At 49.1% G+C, this 14900-nt stretch overlaps 1 protein-coding gene and 1 long non-coding RNA gene across 3 annotated transcripts in view; one reads left to right on the top strand and one right to left on the bottom strand.

Moving 5' to 3' along the window:
• The window catches only part of PRKCB (protein kinase C beta), a 184681-nt gene that overhangs the window by 28166 nt on the left and 141615 nt on the right, over positions 1-14900 (top strand). The window lies entirely within an intron of this gene.
• Positions 11655-13990, bottom strand: LOC309357081. The gene is made up of 3 exons (XR_014163026.1): positions 13914-13990; positions 12009-12174; positions 11655-11823 (listed from the first exon to the last, which is right to left on the bottom strand). It is a non-coding gene; the product is annotated as an uncharacterized lncRNA (long non-coding RNA).

A 14900-nucleotide genomic window follows, 5' to 3' on the forward strand; every position in this document is an offset into this window, starting at 1 on the left:
TTCCAAAACGTTCAAAAACCGAAAGCTCAATACTGAAAACTCAATGCGAGGGGCTGGCAACGTTTTTGGGGCATGAGCCAGTTCGTGATCCTGCAGACGCTATGGTGGGCTGGAGTGTGCGCATGTGTGCGTGCGTGCGCACGCACGCACGCACGCACAAAACCATTTTCAGCACAGAGGAGGCATGTGCAGCTTCCCATTGGCTGCAGGAGCTTCCTGCAGCCAATGGGAAGCCGCCCAGTGTCGTGGAAGGCGGTCCCCACTCTGCTCTGCACCGGTTTAGCGTGGTGAATGGGAGTCAACCGAGTGGGCAGTGGGGGTCCATGGGCTGGTTAAACGACCCCCATGGGCCACTTCTGGGCCATGGGCCTTAGGTTGCCTAGGCCTGCTCAATACGGAAGTTGTGTGGCATGTTCGACTTCCGAGGTGTGTTTGAAAACCGAAGCATTTACTTCAGGGTTTACAGCGTTTGAAAACTGAAATGTTTGTCAATGGAGACGTTTGAAAACTGAGGTACCACTGTACGCATGTGAGAGTGACATATGAAAAACCATCTGCTTATTGACATCAACAACCATGGTTTCCTGATACAGTACATGAAAGTTCTCCAAAACTGCTGAGTAACAGATCAAAGTATTTCAGGGCCGTATGTTTGAGGGATGGGAGGCACAGAGTGATGAGCTGGATTCGAAACTAGAACCTTTTCAGAAGTGTGAATTCTCTGAATTTAAATATTCTTTGCCAAATATTCTTTGTCAGAGGTGGGATGTCTCTGAATGCTGATTGATGGGACTCAGAAAGTGGGGAGCACAACTACTCTTGCGCTCAGGTCCAGCTTGTTCCTGCAGGAGGCAGTGATGGCCATAAACCTAGATGGCCATAAACACAATCATGCATGTTAAAAAGCACAAAATACATAACAAAAACAAATACAAGTCAATAACATCCCCCTCAAACATTGAACATTTGTGATTGTGGGTGGAACGTGATTGTGTTGTGAGCTACAGGCCTATCTTTCTCTACCCCATTGCTGGGGGTGTATCCCCATCTCTCCCTCTGCCTTGCAGGTTAATGGAGGGATCACTCAACTGACTTGCATAGGGGGCAATAGATGACCGCAGCTCCAGAACAGCTGGTTCAGGGAGAAGCTCAGGCCCACCAAGTTGTTGAGGTTTTCCCCTACCACCAGCCATTTCTCTGGGTAAAGGTAAAGGGGCCCCTGACCATTAGGTCCAGTCGTGACCGACTCTGGGGTTGTGGCGCTCATCTCGCTTTAATGGCCGAGGGAGCCGGCATGCAGCTTCTGGGTCATGTGGCCAGCATGACTAAGCCACTTCTGACGAACCAGAGCAGCGCATGGAAACACTGTTTACATTCCCGCCAGAGTGGTACCTGTTTATCTACTTGCACTTTGACGTGCTTTCGAACTGCTAGGTTGGCAGGAGCAGGGACTGAGCAACAGGAGCTCACCCCGTTGCGGAGATTTGAACCGCTGACCTTCTGATTGGCAAGTCCTAGGCTCTGTGGTTTAACACACAGCACCAACCCTATTCTCGGGGTACAACTTCTCATTTTCCGCACACAAGGCAATGGAGTGATCTGTTTGCCCATTAACTTGCATTAACCACCTGTACAGGTGTATATGGAGGCATCCAAGGAAGGACGGGGAAGTGATCCTTCAAGAATCACCCACTTCCTGTGCAATTGCCACTTGTCACAGTGATGTTTGCTGCAGAGTCGTATGCAGAAGAGAAGGAAGGAAGGTCATGGGGACTGAGGACCCTCCCAACACTTTATTGTACTTTGCAGGGGTATGTGGGGTGGAATGGTGTTCTGAAAGAGGGAAAAGAGGCTGCATTGCATCTCCTTGAGAGTGACCCACATTGCAACTGCAAAGAATGTGTTGAAAACAATGAGAGCCTTCAGGGATGGATTGCGCTGCTGACTCCCTTCAAAGGAAAAGAAGCCAAACAGGTCCAGTCTCCATGGCAAGAGAGCAAGAGTGCAGTCCTGTGTGTGCATTCGGCGAGAAAAAGGAACTCTTTCCCAGAAGTTCCGTGTGAATCAGTGGCGTAGTGTGGGTTGTCAGCACCCGGGGCAAGGCAAGTAATTTGCACCCCCTAACCCGTGGATTTGCGCCCCCTAACCCATGGATTTGCGCCCCTAACCCTAACCCCCAGATGTTGCGCCCGGTGCGGCCGGCCCCCCCTGCACCCCCTACGCTACGCCACTGGTGTGAATTGATGAGGTGCACTGTAATTGTTGAATTCTTGTTAGATTCTCCTGCTTCGTTCCCGGGCAGGCATTCCCAGGAGTGTTGTGTAACTGCTCTGCAGAGTGGGCCTTCTTATTACAAAGTTTAATTTTTAATCTCCCTCCTCATTGCTTTTTAATTCCCCCACCCCTCTCAAATGCAGCTCAGAGGCTTGTCAAGCAGAAATCACTCTTACCCCCCAGCTCATCTCTGGATTGCCCAGGCAGACTCAGAACGCATCGTCCTCCTTGGAGAAGTCCCAACTGAGCACACAGTGCTCTCTGTCTCTCTTAAACTTGCATCCCACTCATCCAGAGTGTGCTGCAAAATAGGATTCAATTGGGCATCTCTGAACCCCCTTTTTCTCCTTTTACCTAGAGGAGAAAATTCAGTACCCTTTAAGGCAAACTTATACAAGTGAACCAAAACATAGCCACCCTTCAAAGCTCACAGTTGTTCAATTTTTGTGATGCGGTTCTCCAACTTTGAGGGGGGGGGGACTGTGTACAAGAAGGAGGATGTAATATGCATAAGGATTCATGTGTTAGTGAGAACATAGAAAAAAATGCACTGCGTTAAGAAACGTTGCTCATCCACACTTACCTTTTGCCCCAGAGGTCTGCGCTTTCCCAGCTTTCCCCACGGAAACCCACTCTTCTAACACTGAATTTGGGTTTTCCCTGGATTGCTGTTTGCTCCAATTCAGCAGTAAAGAGCAGATTTTCACAGGGAAAGCGGCAGGAAACTTCAAAGTGCAGACTTGTGCCTGGAAATGCAGAGCAAAGAGAAGTTTGGGTGAGCCCACTGTTAGAAGAGGGAGGAAATCACTAAAATGCTGGTGATTTTTTTGTGAAGCCTTAAAAAAATAAAGATGTGGAAATGTGGTGAACTGATTGGAAAGTGAGAGAGACTGAAACTGACAGGTGCTGCCTGGAAAAAGGAGAAAGGAAGAGAAACTGAAATTGACAGATGCCTCCGTTCTTAGGTAAAAGGCAGGTCAAGAGCTTCTCACGTTGCAGGAGGGAACAACAGCTTCTCTCACTTTACAGCCAACAAACTAGACTGGATGTAGAGTCCTCCCTGTTTTCATGGACTCCTGGAATTGCAGAATTGGAAGGGACCTAGAGGGTCATCCAGTCCAACTTCCTGCAATGCAGGTGTCTCAACTAAAGCACCCATGACAGATGGCCATCCAAACTCTGTTTAAAAACCTCCAGAGTTTTGTTTTGTCAAATAAAATCTAGCCATCAGGGCAATACAAAGTTGGTAGGGGTAGGCATAGGGAGGGATTGCTTTTAACCCCTTTCACCTTCAGGGTTTCTTTTTTCTGTACCTCGTTCCCCTGTGTGGGGGAAAGTTAAGGAGAGGAGATTTTATGGCGGAAACTGCCTCCCTGTTAACCACCCTAAACCACGAGAGCCTGGCTTCCTGATGCAGAATAGAACATCCCTATTTTTCATTGGAGAAATGTTGGAGGGCATTGCTGCCTCTGTGGAGGCAGAGCAAACTCATCCTGGCTAGTAGCCATCAATAGCCCTCTCCGCTATGGATTTGTCTAATCCTATTTTAAAGCCATCTAGATTGGTGGACATCACTGCCTCCTGCAGGAATGAGTTCCATAGTTAAGTAGGTGCTCTTGGCTAATGCTGTCACAGTCGCTGTCTTTTAGAGCCACTGCAGCTTTCACAACAGCAATGAACTTTCAAACTGCAGAGGCATTATTGAGTGTTCTCATCCAGCTATTATTGTGGGACTGGATTGAGGAATACTCTGTGTGGCTTGCAAAATGGAGAAAAGGGTGACTTAACATGTTTTGCTTCAGACTTCAAGGAACACAGAATTTTGCCTGGATACTTTTCCTTTGCAAGTGACTAAGGGCAGTGGCGTAGTGTGGGGGGTGCAGGGGGGCCGGCCGCACTGGGCACAACATCTGGGGGGGGGGCGCTCGCACTAGCAGCTCTCTGCCCCTTCTAAAATCCATGGGTTAGGGGGTGCAAATTACTTGCCTTGCCCCGGGTGCTGACAACCCACGCTACGCCACTGAGTAAGGGCTACTTTGTTTGTGAGCCTGTTCTCATGCTATCCTTGACCATGTGGCCAAGTTAGTTCTGGTTTGTGCTTAAGAATTACATTCATATAATTTCTTCCCCTGCCACCCCAGCTTTGATTGTGGGACTGCAAGTCAGGTATATCCAGGTTTTTGAAAGGCTTGCTGCATGTGCAACAGAAGCAGGATGCACAGACAATCTTGTGTGATGTTAGATCAGAGAGGGCTTTCAAAAGAACTGAGGTCTTGCAAGGAGCTCACTGCTTGCACAGGTTTTGCAAAGCTTAGGCGACCAACAAACTTTTTCCTCCACAGACCTTGAAGCTGCAGTATCCCTTTCAGCCTTCGCCTAAATACCCCAAGTAAAGGAGAGCCCATCACCTCCTGAGGCTAACTGTTCCTCAGCTGTGCTTAGGGATGTCAGAGAATTCCATTGGAAAAGGAACAGAAATTGCTGGTGTTCTCTTATCCATCGCATGTCTAAAACCAGACATCAATCCAGCAACTACAATTGGTATTTGCTCTTGTTCTTGCTTCCAGCCTGCAAATGGTACACAATTAATTACTTCCTTCTCCCTTCCCCTTGCAATGCATTTCCTTTGCACGAAAAATAGTGGAGCGGAATAGCAGAAAGATGGCATAACTTACATCATGAATCATATAAGTGTAGCAATTTTGTCACAATGGACAGCAAGAGGAAGAACGTAGTTTGGGGTGGAAGATGCACTGCAGCAGAAGGAAAATGGTGCTTCAGGTGACAAATGCAGGGAAGAATGGAAAAGGAAGCCTTCTTATGACCTGAGCTTCTAAATACCAGTTGCTGGAAACCCCAGGAGGGGTCATTCCTCTTGTGCTTGGGTCTTGCTTGCCAGCTTCCCAGCAGAGCCTCTGGCCAGCCACTGGGAGAGCAGGATGCTGAACACAGAACTCCAGATTGCACCTCCAGGTTGTACAAATCTTCATCCATAACCCCAAGCTGAGGCTTTACAGTTTTTGCCTGTGGAGTCTCAAGGCTCTACCTTATCCTTTTAAGGTCTCAGATGTGTGTGTGTGTGGTTGTGGTTGCTTTTTTTTATAATCAAAGATTCAAAGAGGAAGCTTGTTTCCTGCTGCTCCAGAGGAAAGGACCTGAACAAATGGATTCAAATGACAAGAAAGGAGATTCCAGCTAAACCTTAGGAAGAACTTTCTGATGGTAAGAGCCATTTGACAGTGAAACGGACTCCCTCGGAAGATGGTGGCCTCTCCTTCCTTGGAGGTTTTTAAGCAGGGGTTGGGTGGCCATCAGTCAGGAATTCTTCAGCTGTGATCCCTGCATTGCAGGGAGCTGGACTTAGATGACCCTGAGGTCCCTTCCAACTCCACAGTTCTAAAATGTGCTTGCCAATGTCTTCTGGCTTTTGGGTTGGGTTGAAGTCGCCTGGTGTGATTCATTCCCTACCTTCCACTCCAGTGACTCTTCTGGCTGGTTTTTGCCACTGCTTCATTTTGCAAAGACTCCGTATTGCATTTCAAGTGGCCATTCTGCTAAATAATAAAAGCTTGGCACCTCAGTGGGCGGTGGAGGCTGTTGACTTAGTTTGGTGTGTGTGTGTATGTGTGTGTGTGTGTGTGTGTCAGTCCCTTCCCTTCTGACTCTGTAGCAGTTGAAAGTCACAGGCCTTGTAATAAGTTGTATACATCATTCAGTAGAACTGGCAGAGTCTGTGGCAAGTGGCAACATCCGGGTTGCTGTCCTAAAGCATTGCTGCAGGGGTTAGGCCAGGTGGTGTCTCTCCTTTCTGATGACCACAGCAGATTGCATTTGCAAAGTTAAAAACCCACAGATTTGTGACATTAAGTGAGGAACGTAAACATCACGTTCTGATATCCTCCTTCTCTCATAGAGGGTGGCTGGGAGGACTCATCTTGCACAGCTGGGGAGCAGGTTGAACATCTGTATTCATCAGGAGTAAAGATGAGGATCTAGTGTGCATTCTGGATGAACTGGGAAGAACCATCATTGCTCAGTGATGGAGTACCTGCCTTGCAGGTAGAAGGTCTCAGGTTCAATTCCAGCAGCATCTCCAGGTAGGGCTGGGAAAGACTTCCTGTCTTCCTGAAAAGGATTATTGTAGAGTTGGAAAGGGTTCAGAAAAGGGCAAATAAGTTGCAAGGGCATAGCATGGGTTGCTGGCACCCGAGGTGGGACAAGTGTTGTTGTGCTGGTCCCGGGGGTAAGGTACCGTGGGTGTAAGCAGAGTCCACACGAAGAGGGGCGAGGTCCGAGGCAGAGAGCCGGGCGGGGAACAGGAACGCTGGAACAGGAGGCTGAGCAGGGAACAGGAACACCGGATGAACAGGAACAGGAGGCCGAGCAGGGAACAGGAGCACCGGATGATCAGGAACAGGAGGCCGAGCAGGGAACAGGAGCACCGGATGGTCAGGAACAGGAGGCCGAGCAGGGAACAGGAGCACCGGATGGTCAGGAACAGGAGGCCGAGCAGGGATCAGGAACACAGGAAGGTACGAAGCCAACAACGACGTTGCTCCCGCAACCTGGGGCCGGGCTGACTGGGCTTTTATCCTCTTCTAAGGCCGGGGGCGGTCCCGGCCCCCAGGAGCCCCGCCTCCTCTGGCCTTAAGGCGAGCACTCCTCCTGGGGGCAACCAGTTCCCTTCGCCTCTCTGCCCTAAGCCTCTGCAGATCAGGAGAGGCCGAAGGGTTACTGGGCCCTGGAGGAGGCTCACCTGTGGCCACTGAGTCGTCAAGCCCCTCTGGGGCCAGAAGGGCTTCACCTGGGGCCAGCTCCTGAAGCTCTGACACAGGTGCAGGCTCTTCAGCATCTAGGCCTTGCCCCAGTTCAGCCGGCCCTGGAGGCGGGGACTCCAGTGCAGGCTGGGATTCCTCTGGTTCATCCTCTGAATCGGAATCCCAGGCCATCACAGTTGTGCCGCCCTGGATGACTGCACAAAAAAACCAAGCGTGCATGTGTAAGCTAAAGCAAAAAAAAAAAAAATTGCATGAAAAGGCTGATTTGAAAATTCAATTTAGGTGAATTGTAATGTATTCAGCATCAAATGCTAATGAGTAGAAACAGACGGAGTAGCTTGCATAAAGCACCCATTTCCAAATACATCCTTCATCAGTGTACATAGATATTGCTGTAAGGCCAAACACATAAAACAATAATTAATATCTGTTCAGTATACCATCCTGATGAAGGATGTATTTGGAAACTGGTGCTTTATGCTAGCTACTCTGTCTCTTTTTGCTCATTAGCATTAAATAACAGACAGCATGACCAATAACATAGCATTTAATGGAAACTGCACTGCAGCAGAACTGAAACAGCTCTGGCTGAGGCAAAGAAGGGTTGCAATGGGAATCTCTGCCTTCTTCCATCCCTAATGCAGGTGCAGGGCTCTCTTGATGTCCTTAGCAACTGTCATGGTCTTTGGTCCAGTCTAATTTTCCTGGCTGCGTTTGGCTCACCTCCCATTTATGCCTGTTGTGTATAACTGCTGTATAAATGTCATTCTACCAGCTTCCCATGCTGTGGGTCAGTCATGAGGCGTCCTCATACCTGACTGCAGATCTATGCCCATGTTGTGTGGCTGAGCAGGCTGGCTTCTCAATCCATCCTTGCAGCCTGGGACTGCGCCAGGCTCTGAGCTGCCCTCGTGACGCAATTAGCATCCTCCGTGAAGGCTTGCAGTCCTTGTTGACAGTGCGAGGATGCAACTTCCTCTCATGAACGCGAATGTAATTACCCGGTGAGTGCAAGAAACAGGAGCGGACCTTGGCAGAACGCCTTGGGAGCCAGGAAATCCCTCTGGCTCCTCCTATGCCTATAGCATCGTAGAGTTGGAAGGGATCTGTGAGGGTCTTCTTTTCCAAACCCTGCATTGCAGGAATCACTACTAAAGTATCCCAGAGAGCTGGCCTTCCAACCTCTGTTGAGAAATCCATGATGGAGTCTCCACCACCTTCTGAGGGGTGTCCATTCCACAGTTGAAGAGCTCCTACTGTCAGGAAATTCCTCCTAAGGTTTGGTCATCATCTCCTTTCTTGTCATTTGAATCCCTTGGTCTTCCCCTCTGGAGCAGCAGAAAACAAGCTTGCTCTCTCTTCCACGTGGCAGCCCTTCAGATATCGGAATATGGCTCTCATATCACTCTTTAACTCCCACCAGGCTGTTTTAGATTGTAAGTGAGCCTCTTGGGTGAGCGGGGGACCCGCTTTTATGTTCATATCAATCTATAAAGCATTATGCCTATTGAAAGCCTTTCAAAAATAGCTTATAATGATGATGAATTGAGCAGATGTGGGGCTTTATAGATTTCAAAGAGCAAACTAGTAGGAGCTCTTCGATTAAAGCTTGGCTGTCCAAAAGCACCTAGCTCAATCTGGGTTTTTTTACCCTAAATGAAACTTAATTTTTGCCCTTGTGCGTATGGTGGGGGCGGTTGAGGGGGGTTCTATCTCTTCCTATCCTCCTCCCAACAACATGGTGGTCAAATGGCCATACTATTTGTGTGCAACAGGTTAAAAGCCCAGCATCTCCAGTATACAGCAGTCTTTCCCATCCAAGAAGCTTTGGACTGCAAATCTCAGGAATGCCCAGGATTGATGGAGGCTAGGGAAGCCTGCAGAGACGCAGGTGGCGCTGTGGGTTAAACCACAGAGCCTATGACTTGCCGATCAGAAGGTCGGTGGTTCGAATCCCCGCAACGGGGTGAGCTCCCATTGCTGAGTCCCTGCTCCTGCCAACCTAGCAGTTCGAAAGCACCTCAAAGTGCAAGTAGATAAATAGGTACTGCTCTGGCAGGAAGGTAAACGGCGTTTCCGAGCGCTGCTCTGGTTTGCCAGAAGCGGCTTAGTCATGCTGGCCACATGACCCGGGAGCTGTACGCTGGCTCCCTCGGCCAATAAAGCGAGATGAGCGCCGCAACCCCAGAGTTGGTCACGACTGGACCTAATGGTCAGGGGTCCCTTTACCTTTACCTTTACCTTTACCTTTACCTAGGGAAGCCTGTGCTACTGGTTCCTTTGGATAAAAGAACCCTTAATGTGGTTTAGCTCTTGACTGGTTCCCACCTACTAGGCTGGATCAGAGGCTAGAATGAGTGGCAAGGGACCTCAGAGGTCTTGTAGTCCAACCTTCTGGCCATGCTCCTGCAGCATCCCTGAGAGGTGGCCAGCCTTTCTCTCTTTTAACAAAGGGGAGTTCACCGCTTTCTGTGAGGGAGCCTGCTCTGTTGCCTAGTCAGAATTCCCTTTCTCGGGGATTGAACCCATCGGTTCAGGATCTAGCTTCTGGGGTAACAGAAAACAAATTTGAGCATGAGAAGAATGGCAAAGAGGAGTTGTCCATTGCCTGGAGGGCATGGAGTGAATGTGGAGACCCCCTGAGGGCTGCAAGGGGAGTGGGGATGTTGTGTGCATCTGACTGCCAAACTCTGCACTGCCTTGATCAAACTGTCAGGGCACCATGAGAAAGCAACCCTACATGCACTTCTAGGAGAGCCAGGGAGGTGTAGGGTTTGCATCCTGGGCTTGAATTGAGGCAAACCTAGGTTCATATTCCCACTCGGTCTTATGCTGAGTCAGACCATTGGTTCATCTTGCTCAGTATTGTCTATGCTGACTGGCATCTTTCCAGGATTTCATTCATTTCCTGGGACATTCCCACCCTACCAAGAGACCCCATGGGGAGGAGGGGGTTGAATCTGGGACCTTCTACAGGCAATCCTCTTTTAAAGCCACCCAAGTTGGTGGCCATCACTGCCTCCTGTGGGAGTGAGTTCCATAGTTTAATGATGTGCTGTCTGAAGGACTTTATTTTGCCTATTCTGGCTCTCCAGAGTTTCAGGAAGGGGACATTCCCAGCCCTACTTTGAGATGCTTATGCACATTGAACCTCCAATCTTCTGCAGGTAACGTGGGTGTTCTTGCCCCTGAGCTACTGGCCTTCCCTTTGAAATGAGTCCTGTGCAGATGTGTCCAGGTGGGTCAGTCCACATGGGCCAGATCTATCCGTCTGCCTCTTGCACCCTGTCAACTCAAACAACACCTCCAAACTGTCCTCCTTGCTGTCCCCCATAGCAAGGCAGCTTCTGTTTCTAAGCAGGAGAACTGCAAAGATGTTCTGGCAAGAGTTCTCCCCTCCGATTCTCTTTTTCCTCCGACTTAAATGATGTTGTGTGTTTCTAAATTAGGTTCTCCCCATTGTCAAAGCTGGAGTGAGCGCTATGACTAAAAGAACTTCTAATAGCAGGAATTGCAATTTTGGGGGGGTGAGGGTGAGGGGAAGCAGCAGCCCCCTCTTCTGTCAAAAGATGAGAATGTGCAGGTGTCAGAGAGTGTCACTTAGAACTGCAGCTGACGGGGGAGGTAATATTTCAGGAGATGATTTTGCAAATTGAACAAAGTGTATCAGGCTCTTCTCTCCCCAACCCCACCCCCCAAAAAACCCTCTCTCACACGCACACTTTCACCCAGTGCTAATGGAACCGTTTAATGCAGTTTCAGAGAGAGCGGTGAAGATTGGTGGAGCAGATCTAACAGATGGGAGATTGAGCAGGATGATGTGGCAAGATGATGTGAGCCCCAGGTGGGATTGCGAAAGTGCCAGGGCAGTGGGTGTGTAGCAGAGGGTGACAGAGAGAGAGAGAGAGAGCCTGGGAGGATTCTGCAGTGTTTGGAGGCTGACTAGGAGGCTCTGGGCTGGTCAAACCAGCTGGTTAGACCCAGTCTCCCAGCTGTTCGTTTATCACGTTTGTAGCCTACAGGGTGGCGAGGGCTTGTTCTGGTTTTATAGGGAAGGAGACACAACTGAGTGATGAAACACATGCTTGAAGCTCTCAGTTACAAGGACTGCAGGCAAGAGGGTTAGGAAAGCAGAGGCCATGGAAAGCCACTGCCAGGCGGTTCAGACCCAGCCTCCCAACAACCTGATGTCCTCCAGGTTTGGACTCCATTTCCCATTAGCCCCAGCTAGCTTGGCCATTTGGGGCTGATGGGAGTTAAAGTCTATTGAAGATATTAATATTGTGCCACTTGAAGAGACTGGATGCATAAGAAACTGACTCCTTTAAAGCATTGTCAAGGCCCATAAGTTTAATTACAGCTTTACTTGCAGAACTTTCTACAAAACAGAACAAAAACAGTAAACAATGCATTCAAAATATCTGTAAGATCACGGGCAAGTTTGTCATGAACTAGCAGGAGAAGGGGGAGTCAGGAAAGGATCCTGGCAAGCGATGTAGCTGGGAGCAGGACACACCGGAGCAAGCTAGGGATCAAGCCCACTTGCTGCAATCAGCATGCAAACTTTAAAAGGGCAGCAGAGCTGGGATGTTGAGCCTACTCAACTGCCCATGGTGATGGACCTCAACTTGGATGCTCCAGGATCTCTGTGGGACGGAGCTTTGGTTTGGACTTTGGACATGTGGATTGACCCTGGATGGGGAATTGACATACTGACTTGCTGCCAAGTAGGCCAGGGGTTCTGGATGAGGTCCAGCACAGGCTCAGTTTCCTATAAAATATGAAGTACAGTGGTATCTGAGTTTTTGAACAGAATGCGTTTGACTCCCGGAACCGTTCGTAAACCAAAGCACAGCTTCTGATTGGCTGCAGGAGTGTCCTGCAGACAATCGGAAGCTGTGGAAGCTGCACCAGACTTTTGGCTTCCGAAAATTGTTTGTAAACCAGAGCACTTACTTCCTGGTTTGGATTGTTTGGAAGCCGATTTGTTCAGGAGCCAAGGAATTCGGTTTCCAAGGTATGACTGTACTCCAAACAGATCTAAAATCACAGGTCTGTTTCTCCTTACAGTCTCCATTTTGCCTGCAGCTGTATTCGCTCACTGGAGAGTCATTTACACATCCTTACTTCCATAGAGCATGAGAACATAGATTCAGAATGGAGATTTGCAAACAAATACCTTCGTCACCTGATCTAAGGTTAAACACTCACCTGTTAGCTAGCAGAAAACAACAATAGTTAATTATCAACCCATCAAAGAGTTCATAGACCACTTAGTATACTCCAGTGGAATTTTCCCCCATTAAAGCCTCCAGTAATACACATTTAGACATCCCTCATTTCAAACCTGGAACCTTCTGCATGCAAACAAGTGCTCTGTTCTTGAGTAAAATGTGGTTGTTACAAGTTGGGTTTGAACTGGAGACGTTGTCCTGTGCCTGAAAAGGTGGAAGACTCAGTCGACCATCCCTTACTGGCTCTGGGCTTGCATTTCAACAGGTGACCACTGTTATAAACTTCAATGCATGGAAAAGTTTAATTAGAAGAGTTTTCTGCTGGGGTAGGAAGGTGGCCATTTCTGAGGCTCACAGAGCTCCTCACTACATACACACACTGAAGTCTGACAATGCAGAACCTCCCTGGGGACTGTTTTGCATACACTTTGAGCCTCTTCTCCCTCAAAGGGAAAAAGAGAGTTGACACTACAGCAAAGGAATCGGAAATGCTGTAGACTAAAATAGCCTTTGATAGAATTGAAGAGCCACTTCCTTTTGAGAGCCTCAAACTCTCTCTCTCTCTCTCTCTGTGTGTGTGTGTGTGTAGTGGGGATAGTGAGGAAAGAGAACAAAGGTGTTTGGGAGCTAGAGCCAGGTGTGAAACCTTACGCTTGGGGAGCAAATACAGCTCTCTAGTACTCTCTATGTGGCCCCGAACCCTCCCTTCCTAGGCCAGGCCCCCTCTCCCCAGCCACACCCCTCCCCAGCCTTGCTCCACCCTCTCTTTGTGAAGCCTTAATTAGACATACTGCTGGGAGGGGTCAGGCAGAGTGAAGATGGATGCAGACAGATCCCTCTAGGACTAGGTTCATAAGATGCCCAAATCTGGTCAAATCCCCTGCTGACCCCCCCAAAATCAGATTTGGGTTGGGATCCATGATTTGGCCCGATCTAGTGCACAACCCTAGCTACCACACAGGGAAAGAAAAATCAGTAAAATGTAAAGCACAATTAAAACATCCATTATAATCAATATACAGTTTTGTTCTGATTGGCACCAAATACAAGGGGAGAACCAGGCAATGAGGTGCGTCTGCCGTCTGCCCCCGGCATAGCAAAAGCCTGTTTTTAAAAAAGAGGATTGGACAAACTAAGGGAGGGCAAGGCTATCAATGGCTACTAACCATGAATGGGAATGCTTCTGGAATCCAGTTGCTGCAAACTGGAGGAGGGGAGACCGCTGTTGGGGTTAGGTCTTGTTTGTGGGCTTCCCTTTGGGGCAACTGACTGACCACTCTGAGAACAAGATGCTGGACTGCCTGGGCCAATGCTCTGATCCACCAGGCTCTCTTTACCTTCTTATTAATGTTGGGACTATTTGTGCTTGCAAGGGAAGGGAGAGGCCCTGCTCTGGTTCCTGCACAGCGAGCCCCTCTGCCAGTCTCAGGTGGTCTTGATAGAGAAAGGGGTACATTAGATCGCTCGGCGTTGGGCAGCATGTATGCCACATTAATGCCCACCGCCCCATTTCTGTGTGAAAGAAGCTCCATTCTCCTCCCAACCCTCTATTTCCTCCTCCTCCCTGCCAGTTCCCACTGCCCAGCTAAAGTGGCTCCTTGCTCTGAAATTCCACCCACCAACTTACCAAACTGTTTTGCTCGCTGAGGGCTTCTGGGTCTCCTAGCCTACACAAATCCTTCTGCCATTGCCGCTGGGTTGGTTTTCGGGCTGTGAAAAGACCGAATGTGCCACTTGCTCCCTTTTTAAACAACCCCCCCATCCACTTCCTTTTTTCTTCAAAAAAGGGTCCTTTTGTCCCCTTTGAAAGGGCTGTTCTTCCAACGGAGGTATAATTTCCGAGTCCCCTGTGGTGGCCATACAAATGAGCCCAACAGAAGGTGTGCATTATGGAAATGTATAGTTTTCCAGAAAAGATGGAGGTTGCTTCTGTTGAGGGTGTGTGGGAGGGATGTAAATAAAACAAAAGCACCAAGGAGCCAAGTGTGAAGGTGCTGGGCGTGGGTCTCCTTGAAGGGCTAGGGGGAACGCTAGAGAAATGCCCAGGCTTTGGGAGGGGCTGCCCAATGACTTCTGGTTCTCATCACCTCTCCTTGGCTGAGGGCAGCCCCTCTGGGTCTAATGAGACCATAAAGTGGGGTGGGTGGAGCAATGATTGATGGTTTCCCCACAGATGTGCCTTGCTGGCACCCCACTTCCCTTGCCAGTTTTTTTTCCAATGGACAACAAAGGATGCTCGACTGGCGGGAAGCGGGGGGGGGCACCAATTCAGCCCCCTATTTCCCCCACCCCCATGCACCACTGCTTCCCTGAACTCCTGTTTGCTGGTTGCTGCAATTGTGCAAAGAAAGAAACGGCCATCTCTCTTGCCCCCACCCCAAACAACAACGCCTTATTTGCATGAAAAGAGCGGGAGGCCTCAGCGGCAGGAACTCAGCTTGCAGCGCTAATGGGGAGCTCAGATTTGGAATAGCGGAAGGCAGCCAGCGTGCTATTTTTAAGGAACTGGGTGGGTGGGTAGGGGGATCAAGATTATTGACTATTTAAAAGTGAGAACTTCTGCACAGCTTTCTTTATTCAAAACTTTCCAAGGAGCTGCTTTTCCTGCTTCACA

The sequence above is a fragment of the Podarcis melisellensis genome (assembly GCF_964234715.1).
Source record: "Podarcis melisellensis genome assembly, chromosome: 14".
Taxonomy (NCBI): Eukaryota; Metazoa; Chordata; class Lepidosauria; order Squamata; family Lacertidae; genus Podarcis; species Podarcis melisellensis.